We start from the raw sequence: 13,291 nt of genomic DNA on the forward strand, positions 1-13,291 counted from the left end.
CTCCTTCGCCCCCCCCCCCCGCACTCTTCGTCTCGTCGTAACGCGTACATTGGTGAGGGAGGGGGGGCGCAAGGCACACAGCAGCAGCAGCAGCAGTACAACACCCCCTCGTATAAACGGGCAGCGTCAGTACTAAGGTGGGCGGCCGTGGTGCGGTACTCTGGTGCGGTGAGCGCGATGTCCAGGGAGTGCCCCTGGTTTCGCGTCGGTTGATAATGCACACACTTGTGTTCAACGTACGGCACTGTTTGATCGTTTGAATACTGGGTAGATTTGGTGGGGGATAAATATATTTTTTTTTTTTCAAAGTTTTTGGAAAGTGTTGGGGGGTTGTTGATGGATTGTGGGTATGGAGTGATTTTTTCGAGGGGGGAGTGGATGTTTGGGGGGTTGTGAAAGGCCTCTGGGGGGATGGGATGGGCTGGGGGATTTTTTGGAGTTGAAAGTTGATGATTGAACATTGAGGGAATTGTTTGGTGGCTCGAGGGTCCGCGGCGAAAGAGGTACTTCGGAGTGATGTGACGCGATTTTTTTGCATCCCACGGAATTTAAACGTTTTTTGGAGTATGAGCTGTGGGGTATCGAGCCGGGAGTGTTGCTGTGCCGCATCGTGGTGGTTAGTCAGGGTGCGCGGATACCACTGAGCGTTTTGCCTATTTTTATTTAGGCACTCGATGGAATAAACATGGGGGCATGGCTGGGGGGATGAGTGAATTAATCGTCATGGAACTGATCACGATTGATAAATTCTGGAGGATTGTTTGGCACGATGATAATGACGTCAGTGGTTATCAGGAAGGGGGGGTGGTGGGCTGTGGGTATGTCCATGGGAGTTGGAAGTGTGAGGATATGTGGATTGAGAGTGGTGAACGCGGATGACCGGGTGGACACGGGATTCTTTGAGGAGAGACTGTGGTAGCCGTGACTCAGCCCAGTTGGGACTGGTGGATGAAGTTCAATTGAGGGTGAAGATTGATATATCGGTGGTGGGTTGTTGTTCATTAATTCGTTTAGTCAGTGGGTGAGGCAGGCTGGGAATTTAGGGGGCTTATTGTGACAGTGAGGGGACGTGCTTGGTGTGCGTGAAGTCGTCGCTGGGATGTTGAGACGATTGTCGAGGAGTGAAATTATTGGGACCGTTAAACGGTGTGAGGCACGTTCACCCAGTGACGCGTCATCGTGCATTCAATATAGGCTACCCGGCGTCCGGTAGCTCGTCCCTACTCTCTCATCGACGCCCCTGGGCAATGTGCCCACCCGCCGGCAACGCAACGTGAGTAATTACGTTTTTTGGCTTGAAAATACTGGGGGAGATAATGTTTTGAGGGGCCTCGGGCGTTGCGACACGGGCATTTTGCGGGGGAGGTGAGATGTTTTGGCAGAGGAGTTGGCGAGGAGCAGGTGAACAACTGTTTTTCAATGTGACGTGAGAGTGGGGGCTTTTGGGGAATTCAGAGCAGGAATTTTGATGAAGTGAGAGAAAGGTTTGAGTTGGATTTTGGGAAACGGGAATTTTTAATTCTAACGACATTTACATTCTCGATTGTATGTTTTCGAGTTATTTTATTTCTCATTTTTAGGAGAAATGTATGCAGGACTGAATTTGAATCTCAATTAGAAACCATATTACAAATCTAACAAAAAAAGAGAAACTTTACTTCTAGAAGAAAATTGATGAAAGAATTAAAAAAATGTAATTTTCGAAAATTATGAGTATTTGAATAAATAATTTATAAACAATCAATTGTTCACCATAAAAATAATTTCTCCCCTTCTGGGAATTTTTCTTTATGACAATTATTCTTGCCTTTTTCACTGTTAGCAAAAATAAGCGAGTGACATTGAATTCAATTTTGGGGGAAAAACCGTAGAACTTGAGATTTCATGGAATTCAGGTGTATATTTTTAATTGCGACTACTTGCAACTACTCTCCCTCAATGTATTACCCGAATATTCCCTGAAATTCCGCGTTAATTGATGGAATAATAATTCTTTCCTCTTTTCATCAGAGCCACGTTAATTAGTGGCGTCTGACTGAACTCGAATATTTTCACTTTCACGTGTAATTAATTCAGTCCTTCTACGTTGCACCGAAATTATTCATGCTGGCATTTTATTTCGCCGTGGTACTAGTATCCTCGTTTGTTTCAAATCCTCATAATTTTTTTCCTTCGATATGAGTTTAAATATTTTTATTTCTTCATTTCATTTATCGAATTTCCCTCGAACTGCCCGTTAATTAATACAGGGAAATGGCAAAAGCGTCAGGTTGTTATCGGAAACGTTGTGATATTTATTGGTAAAAAAATTCTTGACTCACGAACTCATTTTAAGGGGAAAACATGCACCAAATGGATGATCAAAACTCCTATTGATGAAAAAAATTGATGAAGAAAATGATTCGGACGCATATTACTAAATAAATATACCACACGAGGACAAGTGCAATTTCTCAATTTTTTTTCCTGTTTTTGTTTGTTGAGGGTCACGAGGGTGAGGTGAGACATCACACGTTACGACTTTGCATCGTAAACGAAAAAAATCATCACTGCGTCGAGAAAAATACTCTCCTGTTTCTGCGGCATTACTCCAATTTTTTACACTCCTACTGGAAAAAAATTCATTCCGCACGCTCCAATCGTTCTTCCAGTTATTCCACTCCCAAGTGTGTCATTTAACTCTTGAACATTTTAATGAGTAATTCGGTATGGATGAGGAAAAAGGAGATGAGAGAATGCGTCGTTAATGCAAATCCATTTGTGATAGCCTGGCGGGGGAGAAATATTAAAAAAATTGTGAACCGCTGGTCATAAAATTTGACACGCGTTTTTTTCTCTTGACATACGAGTGAGGCTGGGTGAAAGGTAGCATACAACCCACTTTTTCATTCCATGTTTATATTTATTTGTAAATAAACATGCGAGAAAAACATGAAGAATGGGAAATGAAATTTGAAAAATTCATTAAACGAATAAATCGCTTTTCCTCGAGAACTAGCAGAAATGGAACGATTTTTTTTTCTATTCGCAAGCGCAGAAAATTTCCGATTTCAAACCCTGGTTATGAACCCTTTTTGCCCTATAATTTCCTAGAATATCGGAAAAACAAATTTTTAAGGCTTGAAAACGATTCCTCCGGTTTTTCCAGAAGTACAGGGGCAAAACGGGTTCATGACCAGACATTGGAATCGCAAATTTTCCAGGCTTCTTAATGAGATGATCATTCATTCTTCAAATATCGCGCAACAACGATAAAATTTGTCACATACATACGTACACACAGCAAAAAAATTAAAATTCGATGAAATAAAAAAAAAAATACGAATGAAAAAATATACCAAGCCCCAACATTTTTTAAATACGCTTTTTGCGAACGAAAATAATATATCAAAGCAACAATCTCGGCTCATTAATTATAAAGAATAAAACCGAAATGGCATTTGGTCTGACCAGACCCTGGAATTTCCACTGCCCAGCGACAGTGGATTAAGAATACTCGTCTGACTCGTCAGCAACTTTATCCACTTCCCTGTTCTCTCCTCTCCCCGGCCAGCATGACGAGATATTATGCTGAAATAGAAAGCGACTCGGGTCTCCTCGCAAAATAGAATTTCCCTTTTCCGTCGTATCGATCCCAACCACGCGGAATGAGGTAGGATATGCGTGAGGGAGTGTAGCGCCCCGCATCGTTGAAGCAGGTCAGAATTCAAATGCGTTCAGTCGTCCGGATTCACGGGGAGTTGGAAATTTAAGGGCTGTATTATTCAAAGAAAATCCGAAATTTGGGGGATCAAGTTATTTAATCATGCGAATATTTCAGGAATATTAGCGGTTCTCATTATGTTTTTATGAGCGCAAGTTTTTCATTTGTTTGGTAATCCGAATTTTGCTGATTTATTCAGTGCAGTGAAAACTGGGTGTAATGAAAATTGAATGAAGGAACGAATTGGATTATGATTCAGTGGTTCGTGGGGCAATTGGTAAATAGGGGATTGTCTTTCACTGTTTTATTGATGTTACGGGATTTGAGAGTCGAAACGGGTACGGAATTTCAACATTTTTAACTCTTTTCATTGAGAACTCGTGAAAATTTTCGTTTTCTCACCCCTTTAAATTAAAAAAATTGCACCCCAGAATTTTCAGGGTCTGACGATGCGATTTTTCTGCACCAGTACGTAAGATTTTTCACTACAATAATGGCATTCTCACCGCATAAAATTATGACCAATCGCTGTGTAATTTTTTTTCACATCATTTGACACTGAAATCGCCTTTTTTCATCTTTTAATTAATAATTAGAGAATGTTTTCTTAAATTCGGGGGATGTCGATACCGCTCAGTGCCTGACAGCTCGCGTATGCAATTGTCTGTGGCTGAAAAAATCACGCAAGTACAACATAATTAGCGATTTCTCTTATGAAAATCTATTTTAAGAGATATTTCCGGATCATGAAAGAAGAATTTGAAAACGAGAATGGCTGTGACATTCTATATAAGCCGTCAATACACTGTTTGAGAGGTTTAGGCGACTCGTTCGGATGGTTATAACGAATAAATATTCAAATGTATAACTTGTGCTAAAAGAGAATAAAATGTCCCAACGAGATGGAGCCGTAATATTTTATTATTATTCCCTCAAAAAAACACGCAATAATGATTGAAGTACCATTCTCACATTTTCGCAATATCATTTTGTTCTCATGCATTTCAATTTATCAAATAAAATCTGAATTCCATTCATGTCATTGAATCATCCAACATCGGAGATTTTTTTCTATTGACAGTTATTGAGTAGAGGTTAGGTACTGAGTGATATAGGAATCAGTACCCCTCACTCAGCTCCTATATCTTCATTTTTTGATAATTCATCGGAAGTGAGAGAAAAATTGAGGATCCGAGACCTCTAAATATCTAGCTGAAAAGCCATAGAATGCTATGCGACTATTTTAATTCGAAATCAGGCACCACTTCCCCTACATGCCCCCTTAATTGCTCCGAACGACGAAATTGATTGAGAAATTTCCCCTCGCAAGATCGAAGCCCAATACCGCCTTCGAGATACTGACGCGGCATGCTCTCGAAATTCATCAGCGTCGGGATCACCCTTCGGACGGCGAAGCCGCCCCTGCCACGTCCGGCCTATCGGTGAATATACTTCCGGACCTGTCTATCCATCCCGTTGCAGCATCACCCGCAGATATATTTCCGTGACAGAACTGCGGAGGATCGTGTCGCTGAGTAATCACCCCTCAACTTTGCATGACAAGTGTAGCCCCCCCGAAAGTATAAAGCTTGCAACTAGAGTTTTGGACACGAGATTTCATCCCCCTTACCCTCTACACATACTCCAAAGCCCCTGACGAATTACTACAAATGGGTTTCGGTGGATCTGCGTTTCAATCCTCTTGTTATGGTTCTGTAATAGCATAACTTTAGCTATCAATAGGAATTCTTTACTGTATTTCATTTTATTGATTTTACTCTGCAGTTTAATTTTTTATTTTGTCCGCAAACACATGTTTTGTTATTTTCATTTCATGAGAATGTCAATTAAAAAATAGAAATATAAAATGTATATATAAATATAATATAATTATTTTTTCCGTAAAAATGTGTTTTGTTATTTTTACGTCATGAAAATAGGAATTTAAAAAATAACGAATGTGAAATTTAATTTTTATGTGTCAGTCTGCAGGAAAAATTGTAATTTTTTTATTCTCAAAGACAACTCTTTCACATCCGGCAATAACTAACGCAATTAATCCAAAATTCACAGCCAATATTTCGAGTGCGGAAGGCACTCCTCTTCAGGGCCAAATTTATTCATCTACGATAATCAACAAAATAGAATATCACGAATGAATATTTCAAGAGAAAGTAAATATTGCAAGATAATAAAAATATAAAACAACATTACAAATAAATTAAATAAATAATCCCATGGCTTCTACTAATTCCATTCTCTATTTCAATTTTTTATGTCCTCCGTAAAAAAAAATACACTACATCATTTTTTTCATAAACACAAAATAAAAAACAAATCTAAATTTCCTAAAAAAAATCCAAGGATATGACATTTCTATATGTTAATCCACTCAAAAAACGAGCCAATCTCCCATAAAAATCCCATATCCCCTACAATAAATTTCGTTCCATCCAACAAGTCTCGCAAAAAGTCCGTAAAACCGTACAAAGAAAATTGGATTTCGTTTGAGGAATTTAAAAAAAAACGAGAGGCAGGAAGAGCAAGTGAATAAAACTAAATTCATATAAATATGTAAATAAAATTGAGCTTTGTTGTTGGGTTTACTAAGGTGAGAGGCCCTGGGGGGGAGGGGGAGTCGAGGGGTTATGAAAAAGCGAGTGTACTCTGCGCCGATGGGATCACTGGTGCGTATTCCAAACGATAATTCGCGGCTGACCGCACAAGCGCGCATATACCAACAGTATTTCCATGATGCGATGGGTAGAATGCAAGATGGGTTAACGCTCGAGTTGACCCTCCACTGTGTATCTCATTCTATCTAACCGGTAATAAAAGCTCTCGTCTCTCATGTCGTCCGGCCGTTTCGTAACGCTCCATTTTCCTTCTCCTTCACGTTCTAGGTGCTCCATGTAGAGGGGCATGTGCACAGCATGAAACCGCACGTGCGAACATTTTTAATGCTTTCTTGATTTTCAGGGATAATTAAGTGTGATTGGATTATAACAACATGCAGAAATATATTTTCCGCGGTTTTTTCGGCCTCAACTTGGAAGTCCCTTAGATTTCTATTGGGTATTGGCTACTTATTAAGACTTCAGTTCTCTAATTAATGCCGAAAAACGATTAAAACAAGTGGATAATCGCATTTTTTTACTTTCGGCATAAAAAAATTCCACCCCCTCCAAAATTAATTTCCCCCTGTTGTTCAGCTTCCATGTAATCTAAACAAATCGCAAGGCATGTGCCGGCAAAAAGCATGATAATTTATCCCGGCAATTGCTCTCGGCGGGAGCCAGAAGCCAATTGAGAAAACAAATAGGCTGCAGTGCCCCTAAAAAAGACAACGTTTGCAAGCAATAACCCATAACTAAGCTTGTGGACTAAATTCAACCTATAGTTCACCGTAGTCGCGACGCCTGCGGCTACTTAACCCACTGCGAGGGTAATTTTAATTTAGAAACACCCGAACCACCAAAGCCCGACCCCGTGGGTTATTAACGGTTCTCTCTCTCTCTCCCTCGCTGTCTTCGTCTCCCAGCCGACAAGCCTGGAATGTTTGTAAAACTATGCGACCTGTGCTGCACGATGTGGAGAGAAAATCGGGATAGCGTTACGTACGGGCATACCAACGAGTCCTCTTATCTTGCCTGTGTGATAAAATACCTGGAGGAGCTTCGTGCGGGCTATTAAACATATTTTAAACGACAGAGGGCAAAGAGACGTGTAATGAACAGATGAAAATTGGTTATTAATTGAAAATAACAGCATAAACTGACGCAAATATTTTTTTTAATGGTTTTTTCTTTCGGAATCACGCGATGATTAAGAATTTCTTCAGGGATATATTATTTTGATTTTTTTGGAATTTAGATTTTTTCATTTTCTACCTTTTGATGTATTTAAATTGTAATTTTTTTATCAGAGGTGTTGTTCCCTTTATTATAACTAATATAAACAATATAAACAATGATTGAAAGCTCTGAATGTAATGGAGTTATTTTCAAAGGCTACTAGAACTCTTCTCTAAAATTATTTTTTATTTTTATTTATTTTTTATTTTATTTTTATTTTGCAATTTATAAGGAATTGAGATTATTAACCGGAAAAAAGGCTCCGCTAGAGTAATAATTTCTAATACTATTTCTCACAGCGTTAACTCTAACAATTATAATGATGTATAATATATAATATATAATATATAATATATAATAATATACAATACATAATTATGCTCGTAAAAATCGAATTAAAAATTAAGTTAGCTCTCACCGAAAGCATATATCCCTGGATTGTCGTCGGAGGTGGAAATATCAGGAATAAATATCCCCCCCCCCCAACAAAATAACAAAATCCTTATTAAAATGTCAGGCAATTTTTTCCGCCTCTCCAACTTCCGGAATGAAATTCACCAAAAACAGTCAGGAATTACAATTACTCGAGTTCCGCGGAGCACAAAGTTCTTCATCAAGGAATTTCAGACACTTCGCGGTGCCCAGTGCAAAGAAAAAATCCTCATCCGGAGAAGAGTCTTTTCCTCCGTCTTACGAAGAGAGGACGACGGAGAGACGGGAGCGACGGGGAAACGAAAACGTTAGAGGATGGCAGCATCACTTGAATCTACACCAGCTACGTAGATGAATATCATGAATACGATGAATAGAATTTTGGTGTTAATTCCCGGCTTAACCGGGAAACGCCCGTTATGTCGTCGGTCCCTTCATTCCGCTCTCCTCGCCCATAACAAGCGTTGGGGTTTATCCATAGAGAGACTATTCTACTTCCGTCGTCCTTCTTCGCCTACCCCCAATCGGTGGGGAGAGCCGCGTTTCATCATGTTCCTGGGTAAACTCTAATTACTGACTAGCCGGCCGAGTGGAATTGCCGGGGAAAATGCATTCCCGACGGTTAGGATGGATGCCTTTCATCCCCGCTGTCGCTTGGGTTCGTTATTTGAGTATTTCTGGGGGATTGGCATGCATATGGAACATTCAGTTTTTGTTCGTGACGATAATCTCGGGGGGCATGGGTGGTGGTAAAGGCTAAGTTTGTTTCCAACTGGCGGGCTCGATGAGAAATAGCATAAAACAACGATTATTGGATTCTGGATGGAGATCGAGTCGCGAGGAATGTTGTAGCAGAGCCCTTTCTCCGGTTAATAATGTCAGTTCCTTGTAAATTGCGAAATAAAAAATGATTTTAGAGAACTAACTGCACTGCTAGAATTTTTTTTTATTTCCAGTGACGACGGCAATTGAATTCTCAGTCTGGTGAAGTTTTAGTTTAATTTAAGATCATGTTCAACATCATTCATGAGTGTTGCCAGTCATTGTTGATATTTCAAGGACAAATTTAATTTTAGACTTCATTATGAAAACTGAAAATTAAAGTTAACTGAATTTTCAATAAATTGAGAATTCCGGGAAATAATTGCCTGAATTTTTGTTATTTTCAGTAATTCTTGTGTGGACCTGGGATCAAAACTCAAATTTACGAATATTCAATAAATATTCGTAAATCTGAGAATAAAAATTTGACTGAATTTTCCGGAAAAAAACCGTAAATTGGATTTGAGGAAAAAAACAAAGTAATTTCAAGTTCCTCTGAAAATTCAAGTGATGTCTCATTTTTTTAACGTCAAAAAGACAGAAATTCCCCAATTTTCATGAAGTTTCAAGTAAAAGTAAATATTCCCTGCTAAATTCCCTCGAATTTTCAGAGAAATCCTTTAAAATTCTCGGAATCCCAGGAATTATCGGAGGAATTCATCCGAAAATGACGAGGAATCATGAATTTAAGGAGAGATTCCTCCGAATTTTCCTGATTTTCCATCAATTTCCCAGAACAATTAAACCAAATTCTCACTAATACATGAAACTCTGAATTTTCACTGACAAAATCCCCCGAAAATTTCAAGAAAAATTTTCCCCAGTGTCGGAACACCCCAGTCTCCCCTCCCAGATCTAAGTTTTCCCTCCCCACCCCAGCCACAAACCCTACCCGTCACCCTGACACATGACTAGAACCCCATAACCCACATTCCCCGCATTTCCATCGATAACAAAAAAAAATGTCAACCGCCTGACTTAAACAGGCGTAACTACTTATCCAGGCATAAATCACTTGCGGTGAAATTCTCATAAGACGAGAAATCTTGCCTAAGGTGTACGGATGTTGGCTCATCAAGGGCTCGAGGTCGTGGTTCTTCATTCCGGAAAGTGATTTCGAAACTGGCTGTAGTATATAGCCCACGGGTTTCTCGCGATAAGCTCTGTGCCAAAAAGAGGGGGTACGAGGGTAAGGGGATGTACAACGATGAATCGAGGTAGAAACGGGTGAAGGGTTGGCGCGCGGTAAAGCAGGTGGCGGTGGTGGGGGCCGGGAGGGGGTCGTACAACGCCTGCACACACAAAATTTCAAGCGTTCCATATCCACAGTTTCGCCGGAGTAACTTTGTCGAGACTCAAAAGCCATTGGATGCGCCAGTTGGAGGCTCTAATGCCCGTGTCTGGTGTTCTCCCACTTTCGTCCTTTATAACACAGGTCACTATGCTGTTGCAGGTCCTTTGATAACCAACACAACTGTTGAAATAAACATTGTACGTGTATTATCGTTGTAATCGTTGTCTCTGCTGTTGTTGGGTGTTATTCCAAGGGCTGAGAGGCTTAATTAATTGATATTGCTTATGGAATTGGGGAGGATTATCCGGTGATTTTAACGGGTTATGGCGGGAGTTTAATGAAAATTTTTAAGGGATTGTTATTCCGGGGATGAGTTGTGGTTCAGGGAGGCGGGAGAAACGGTTGTCTACCAATTTAGGTGGTCTTTAGGGTGTTAAATTGAGACATTGTGTCTTACTGGAGCATTTTTCCCAATCGTTTTTTCTCAGTGAAAAAAAAACAATTATTTTTTCATGAATGTAGACTTTAGTAATCTCTATTCACTGACGCCAATTGAAATTCAATTTTTCATACAGATTCGAAAAAATTGATATTTTTCAAAAAATTGATTTTTCAACGATCACATTAGATGACATTTCAATTGATGATCACGACATGAAAAAATAGAAGAAGAGAATAGTGAAATTAAAATTTAAAAAAGAGAACCATGAAGACGTCCTGAAGAGACTAATTTCTACCGTGAACTAAATGGAATTTATTTCCCTCTCAGGAACCTGATCATAAAAAAAATACCCATAAAAAGATAATCCACAAAAAGTCGACAAAACAATAGAAAAAAATATGAAAATAAAAAACATCAATATTCCTGAATTTCGTGCACAGAAAAAATTCCGATGCCCCTGAATACGCATATAGTACCGTCCACGTTATTCAATTCTCGGGAACTCGATGATTAAAAAATACCTGTCAAAAGTGAACACAAAAAAGTAAATGAAAAAACGCAACAAAACGCAAATATAAAATATAAAAATCCCTTTATTTGATGCACAAAAGAATGCCAATGTCTCTGAGCACAGATTACCGACAATAAAAAAATAACTAAAAAATCTACATTATTCCCTTCAGACGGATGGTACAATATAGCCATGTACAAACCCCTAATACCCCATCATCCTTTCCTTTGAGCGCGAATGGAGCACTACAAGCCCTGCGTTTTGAGTCATTACGTTTCTCATAACGAATGCAAAAATCCCTCAAGCCAGCGAGAAAAGAGAGACACCGAGACATAAAACTCCATCGTAAACGCGGACAAATGAAGCTATGAGAAATATGTGCCATATCAACATGCCCCTCAGCCCCACTAACCCATTCAAAATGCCAAAGTTTATTCTGCATTTGTATTACCAACGTGCTCCACTAATTAGCGACATTTATTAATCAACCTGTGATGCAACCACAAACAGCATCCGGCCAAGTGCTCCAGCGTCATCTGAATATTTCACGTCGCGCGTGCAACAAGGTTTCTCAAACTATATCATCAGCTCGCCGGTTCTCTCTACCTCGTCCCCGAGGACTGCCAAGTAAACCTGGAATGTATAAAGCAAAAATTGCGAGGGGAGGGGGAAAGAGGACTGCGGAGACTCTCATTGTTATTACGTGACCGAGATATAAACGGGTCGTTAATTGACGAGACGATGCGCGAAACAGCCTTTTCTGGGATTTTTTTAAAAAAAATTTCTGTCTTAATTCGCTGTCCTTTGGTAGGGGGCTGGGGTTTCTTGATGTCTTGGGGAAAAATTTTCGGGAGGAACTTGTGCTGGAGGTTTCAGTAATTCGATAGTTATGAATGGAGAATTTTGGGAATGTTTTGAAGAATTTGAGTTTTGGATTTTTTGTGTTACATCAACCTATTATGATCCAAAAAGTGCGAATTTCTTCAATTGTTCGCCAATAAATCCGTGGAATTAAAGCTTCTTTTTCAAATTTAGGTATTGTTGAGCCATATCCATCGACAGCAATTAAATTCATCCATATATCGTATTTTTTAATTTTGAAATTGAAAAAAAAGGATATCTGGGCTTAAAAAAATTCTTTGGATGTCTCTTCAGCCGAGACATGTTGATTTTCCATCTTTTGGAAAATTCACTTCCACTGATTATTTGAATAAAAAAAAGAAAGGGTTAAATTAATTCAATTATCATAAAAACGACCGACTTCGACGGCACTTTCATCGGATAAATGGATGTTACATATATATATATATCATTTCATATCTGAAATTTCATCAAATATTAAACTAAATTAAAAATACAACCCAATTGATTAAAAAAGAAATTTCATTGTATTTAATTAAATGATATGAAACGATGTGCAACAAACTATACGTTTTATTTATTTCTAACTATTAACAGAATGATTTTTTTCTCAACCTATCCAATAATCGATATTACAGAATTTTAATTGCAGAAAAGAATTGTTGCTCTAAAAAAATTTCCATCACTCGAGCAAACACGAAAGATCGACCCAAACGTCCGAATCAATTTCCGAACGCTGAAAAATCAACGAAATCAACTCGAGAGTCGCCGAGACGGACATGATAAATGTCGGAAAAAGCCTGAAAAAAAAGTTAAAATTGAGGCTCTCGTGGCCTCGAGGACCCCAGTCCGAAATCTCGAAGAGTAATGGCGACCATTAGCTAGGCAGTGGTAAATTACTCTGCGAGAGGAGTCGGGGGTAAAGGTTGAGGCTGCACTGGGAGCCCCCGAAGCGAAACAATTTCACGTACGTATTCCGCCCTCAGCCCACGGAGATGGGTCTACTCGCTGTCGTCCCTTGAAACTTCTGACTCTTTCAATTTTCCATTCTCTTCAAATTTTTTTCCCCTCGTTACTCAGTGTTCACCCAAAGATTGCCCCATTCTGCTGCTGGTAATCCACCCCCCTACGTGATGTTACACCAGGAGAAATCGAGAAAAGTCAGTGGCTGCGTCTCTTCACTTCATCCAACTATTTTTCACCTCCTTGTTACACTATTTTCCTTTCAAACCACCGCCCGAGGGATGTGACACGGCATTTTATCATTCATTTTCGTACTCCGCCTGGCTATTTGTTATCACCATGTCAGCGTGATATATTTATGATTTTTCACCCCCCGACGATAACCCAGAGGAGAGGTATATCCGTTTTG

The 13,291-nt window shown here is 39.4% G+C and overlaps 1 protein-coding gene across 1 annotated transcript in view; it reads left to right on the forward strand.

Moving 5' to 3' along the window:
• The first annotated feature begins 1,121 nt into the window (after positions 1–1,121).
• The window catches only part of LOC107036724 (acetylcholine receptor subunit alpha-like 1), a 74,553-nt gene continuing 62,383 nt past the window's right edge, over positions 1,122–13,291 (forward strand). Inside the window, exon 1 of the mRNA XM_015254858.2 lies at positions 1,122–1,273. The gene's annotated coding sequence lies outside the window, so the exon portion shown is untranslated. The remainder of the gene's footprint in view (positions 1,274–13,291) is intronic.

Source organism: Diachasma alloeum, unplaced genomic scaffold (assembly GCF_001412515.2).
Source record: "Diachasma alloeum isolate Michigan unplaced genomic scaffold, Dall2.0 Dall_scaffold_00211, whole genome shotgun sequence".
In the NCBI taxonomy this organism is placed as follows: Eukaryota; Metazoa; Arthropoda; class Insecta; order Hymenoptera; family Braconidae; genus Diachasma; species Diachasma alloeum.